Source organism: Malurus melanocephalus, unplaced genomic scaffold (genome assembly GCF_030028575.1).
Source record: "Malurus melanocephalus ecotype Western Australia unplaced genomic scaffold, MMel_1.1 scaffold_232, whole genome shotgun sequence".
Lineage (NCBI taxonomy): Eukaryota > Metazoa > Chordata > Aves > Passeriformes > Maluridae > Malurus > Malurus melanocephalus.
Window position 1 is genome coordinate 1,028,720 of NW_026623464.1, and position 5,554 is coordinate 1,034,273.

The 5,554-nt window shown below is 39.3% G+C and overlaps 1 long non-coding RNA gene across 1 annotated transcript in view; it reads right to left on the reverse strand.

Annotated features, from left to right (window-relative positions):
• The window catches only part of LOC130578561 (uncharacterized), a 27,078-nt gene extending 23,358 nt beyond the window's left edge, over positions 1-3,720 (reverse strand). The window contains exon 1 of the long non-coding RNA XR_008965897.1: positions 3,643-3,720. This is a non-coding gene — a long non-coding RNA (uncharacterized LOC130578561). The remainder of the gene's footprint in view (positions 1-3,642) is intronic.
• Between the last annotated feature and the right edge of the window lie 1,834 nt (positions 3,721-5,554).

Consider the following 5,554-nt stretch of genomic DNA (forward strand, 5'->3'; position numbering starts at 1 on the left):
AAAAAAAAAAAAAAAAAAAAGTGGACAGGTAAGTCAGGAATTGGACCTAACATGAAGTTGAATAAAGACTGATGTGAACAAATTGGAAAGGAAACATTAAACCAATAGTTCAAATAATAAACAGAGTATATAAACAGAAAAGCTAATCTGCTTTAATTTTTACTATTTCATTTTGAAAATACATTAATGGTGTCATATCATTAATTTGTTTATTGATCTAGAATGTAAAAACACCAATTAAACTCTGAGGGACTGATTGGAAAACAGAGGTTATGCTAATCAACTAGTACAATAATAAGAAACATAGCCATATCTTTAACTTAAGATAAACTCAAATAGCTATATAAGAGAAAATTCCAAATTACCCTATAGAAACATTTCTAAACAWTTATATATCCACTGCCCTCAAGCAGTACAACTCCCTTAGCTGGACTTTTTGCACTTTTATTATTAATACTATAGCTGTTGCTGTTCATTTTCTTATCTCATTGCTGTTTTTCAGTAAATTGTTTGCATCTCAACTTGGGATCTTTGCCTTTTGTGTCTCTTACTGGTGGGTCTGGGGGAAGAGAGGAGATAATGATTTTCAYTTTAATGGGAGCACTAAATTAGGGTATACCATTCCTAAACAACAACATGTATGCATACTATTGTACCTTAAMCCATGAACCTTTTCATGGTAGTTACATTAACATAAACCTTTTCTCCCTTACAGYATATTTTCCCTCCATATTCCTTCCTTTCCTCCTTTCTTTTTAATTTTTGCTAATCTTTCTCCCTCGAAATACATTTTCTTTCTCTTCCAAGACACCACTGTATGTGTGTGACAAATAGGGAAATAAAGAACAGTAGTTATTTTCTCCTTTGCCTCATCACTGAGAGATGAAATGGTTTCAGTAGTTGAGACAGCACAAAAAGTGGGCGGGAGTCAGACTGCCTCTTATTYTGTTTTTCCTTTTGCCTGGTGCTATAAACCCATCTGGCAGGGACAGCTCCATTTGTGCAACTTCTGAAGAGGCTGAAAGCCTCAATAAAACCCAAAGCTAGAACTGGATGACTGTGGCAGAGATCAACAATATTCTGAAGAAAAATGTGAAGTCATTAAAGATGTTTATGGGACAAAGATAGTTAATTAACTTGAATTTTGAAAACTAACAGGATTTAGATGAACAGGAATTAGAGTAGACTGAGTAAGAACCAGATTTTCCATTTCACAAAATGTTCCATAGTTTTTATGTCTTTTCTCATTTCAAATCAAACAAGAAACACTTTTAAAAGTCCTCCAAAGCAAGTTAAAACTCGAAAAAGTCCAAGTCCATAATATCAACACATTTTGGTCATATTGAAGCTTTTAGTTCAATTTTAATTGTTTTAAACTAAATTTTAGACCTACATCTAAAGTCAGTTTTTGAAATATGTGTAGCTGAAAAAAAATTTCAAAACTTATCCTATTTACAAAATGATGAAAATTACATTATTTGTGCAAGAAAAAATTGAAATATTTCTGATCATTTCTAWCCTGATATATTATAAACAGCTACTTGTGTCAGTAGAACTGTAAAAATATTTAGCTGATTGTTTTGTAATTCAGTGTAAAAAGATGCATTTTTCCTACCTGAATTTAGTCACACATGAAAACCTTTTGCATATAGTAGTGTCAGAGCATGGCTTTAATAATGAATCACTGCCCCTTTCTTTGAGTGGTTTTAAGTAGCAGTGACTGACAAGTGATWTGATAGACAAGTAGTTACTAGGGCAAACAGAAGACAGATTTCTTTTCCCCGACACATCTCACTTGCGAGGGTATCTGATTTCTTTAATGTAGGAATAACCATATGTGTCAAGCCATATGTTCCATTTTTCAAATGAGCAAATGGCCAAGATTAATAGCAAAAAATAAGTTTGTGGTTAAATACATAAATTTAGAAATTAAATGGCAGGATGAGRAATAACATTTCAGTTTCTGCCATTTAAAATCTTTTTTTCATTTGCTTTTAACTGTGTTACAAACTGACATCCTTGAAGTGTGTGCTTAGGAAAAAAGCTGAAACAAAGAAAGAAGAATGTCAGTGAAGAAACAAATTAGATCAATCTGTCAAACAACTTATTAGTCCTATGTACTGTGGGGCCTCAGGTGTATCTCTCAGTTCCTGCAGTGGGCCTATGGCTTGTCTGTGACTTGATTGCATTAGAAGCTAAGGTTGAGGTTTGTGACCCTTCCCTTCTTTATCATACCTGAATTTCCATGGGGCTAAAATTAAGGTACACACATTAGAAATCAGATGTGTCCTGCTACAACAACTTCTCTGATCTGAATAGTCTTGGGCACTGGATGAGCAAGCATGAGTGACAAACCTGTCATTGATCATTTTGGCTTCAATGGGATCAATATGGTATGCCAGGGAATTTTATAGGAAGAGATTACAGGACTGAGATTATGGCACATGATGGGAAAATTCCTCAAGGATGAAGAAAATGTGGTTGCTGCATTTTGCTGAAATACAATGAACATATTGTATCGCATTGCCCCATATAAAATAAAACCCTCAGTGTTGAATTGTTTGTTATTTTCAGGGGGGAGGAAGGAAGAGGGAGACAGTTGGGTAGGGGACTAGGCAAAGAGAAACGCACACTTGCCAACACATATGGAATCACAATATTGTAGGCAAAACGAAACATCATGCAAACTGCAGTATAGTTTAATTTAGAATTTTATAAGATATCTACAAATTAAAAACCAAATAAGCATCAAAATTAAGCCCTTGTCTTGTTTTCTACCTTCAATTGTTTTATATCACTAGTTTTATATTACATTTTTACTTTTAGCAGACTCCCAATTATTAATTCTGYTCATTCAAATTCTTGTAAAATTTTCTGTGCTATTCCATGCTYATTTTTATTAAACCAATAACTCTTTGGCTGTTTCCAAACCATGATGCCTTCAGGCTCATCTGTTCTGGTCATACTTTTCAGCCTTTGATTTTTGTACATGGTTTAGTCTGGGCTTGACCCCAGGTTGGGGTTTGTGAGGAGCCATTTCAATCTTGGTTTGCCTCAACACTGCTTGTCAGAGGCATGTGGGGGAAGGGGTGCACACTTGCAGCCTGCAGGAGGCAAACAGGAGATGGGTGAAGGCTTGTCCCTGCTGGGGATTTCGCCTGGCAACACCTCAGATGGGCACCTGGAGACACTGCTCTCCCCAGAGAAATCTCTCCAATCGGAGGGTGGAAGGGCTCCACCAATGGAAGAAGGATGGACTGGACCAATGGTCTCCTGATCAGCAGGCAGACTTTGGGAGGMGCCAGGGGTATAAAAGTTAACTGCGCGATGAGCCTTGCGTGGAGGTGAATTCGGGAGAGTTGAATGGGGGGTGCGGAGTTTTGTGCGGGACTTTGAGCTGGAGTTGGGGGTGGATTTTGCCCTCGCTAGCTCTTGCTCGCCCACTACGTATCTGCCTTCCCTCCTGGGTGCTCGGCAGGACACCGTCTGCCCTCCAAGCCTGCAGTGCAGCGTCTGCCTCGCCTCGCTCCTTCGCTGACCCAGCCTCCGCTGTGCCACCTTCCTGCCTCCARCCTCGCCCGCCACTGAGATCCTCGCGTCAACTCCACCCAGGGACCCGGWCCTGYCCGAGTGTCCACTCACCGCGTGTCCAGCAGCCCATCTCCACGGGAACCGCTCCTCTCCCTGAGCCGCTCTCCGTCCGGCAGCAGTGCTCACCCCCGTCACATGGACACCGACAGCACCCCCCGCTCCTACTGGTGGTAACGCTCGCTCCCTCTGTCTCCTTTCTCTCTCTACCCATTCCTTTTCCATTTTCCTTTCTCTTTTGCTGTCTTTTCCAGCCCCATTTAGTGGGCAACTACTTCTTGGTTTTCGTTACCAATAAATGTTTCTGAGATACAAAGTTTGTCTCGTTTGATTTCATTTTGTTCTTGACCATCCATTTTAAAAKAACTCCTCGCAGTTTCCCACGGTTGGAACGCCACAGGGTTTTTTTAAGTAAATCAACTGGTTTAATTAAAGAGGAGTTAAGCTGATAGGGGGTGGCTGAGGTAGTCATTCACCTGTTTAATTTTTATTTCTTGTGTAGTGTGGAAGACCATTTGCAGATTTGCCATGACAGTTTCTTATATAACGAAGGAAAAAAAAACTACAAGTGCYTCTTTCTAAGCATTCCCATAAACTCTTCCCTGGTGTTATATTGGCTAAACAAAACTTTAAATTGTCTGAATAATTATTAGGGTAACTGGTGTGCTATGATGCTACCTTCTCACACTGGCTTTCTCTGGAAGTCCCTGTTCCACTTTTGGATTGCCTGTCTGCAGCTGGGTTGAAGAATGTTTAGGARGTCTGTGAATCTCTGGAGTCTGAATTACTGTTTGAAAACTTCTGTTTCCCCTACTGGGACTGAAGAAGCCTCCCCTACATCTGATAGACCGAAGAAGTCTTGAGTTAAACTGAAAGGAGAGATGATTTAGGGATATAATGTTAAATTAAGAGAAGTCTATATGATTGACAACAGGTTTTTGATAATACAAACAGGTTTCTCAGCCACAAAAGCCAAGACTTCTGGCCCACACTTGCWTGGAAAAAAGATCATTTCTTCTCTCCCCAAACCTGTCAAGTTATCTGTTTTGAACTTTTGCATCAGTGTGGTCTGAACTCTTCCATAAGTGTTAAGGTTCTGAAAGGCTTAGGGAAGGAGAAGGAAACACCTTAGCCCGCTGTACTCTAAAGAATTCTTTAGTGGSTGGGTAAATGATACCTGCTGGGGTGGGCTCCAGCATAAATTGCTAACCTACTCCCAAGAGAACAGGAAGAAATCCGTACTTCTTGCGAATTTAGTTTAACAAAACAGCCCAATTTTGTTGAAAGAAAGGTTTAACTGCCCAAGCTCCATATTGTGAGGCTTTGGAGCTTCACATCATAGCTCAGTTTGTTGGCAGTTGTGGTCAGCCTGGGTCCAGGTTCACCATTTTCTCCACCTTCTCCATATTTTTTAAGTCTGTGCTGCTTGTAGGAGAGCTCTTTTTGAATTTTGTGGATATTTAATATTCATGCTGAGATACCATTCTTCTCTTGCACATGATAAAGGAAATTGGACTTCTGTAAATTGACTTTCTCAAGTGGACTGATTGCTTTGCAGAGACAATATGAGAGATATAATATTGCTGTCTTTCTGTCATAGCCAACTTTTCACCTTTCTGTCCTCAATTCATTATATTCTACCTTGCTGCCTTCAATATCTGAGGAGAGAAACGACCCACACCTTTTTTTGCAGCTACTGACCTTCCCAGGCTGTACATTTTCAGACTGCCCTGAGTTTATTTCTATGTTATACTCAGTGCTATATAAAGAAAGAGCCTCTTATAACTCAACCCACACCCTTTTCTATGTTAGCTTACCTTTTAGATGAACTATAAAAGTTTTAAGCTGAATGACACTACTAAGTGTAATTTTCTGGTCATAAATCTCTGTAATTGTTATTTTTCTTGTTTGCCTATATCACCTCTTACCCTTATCAGCCAGAACATGGAATTCTTTATCCAGATCA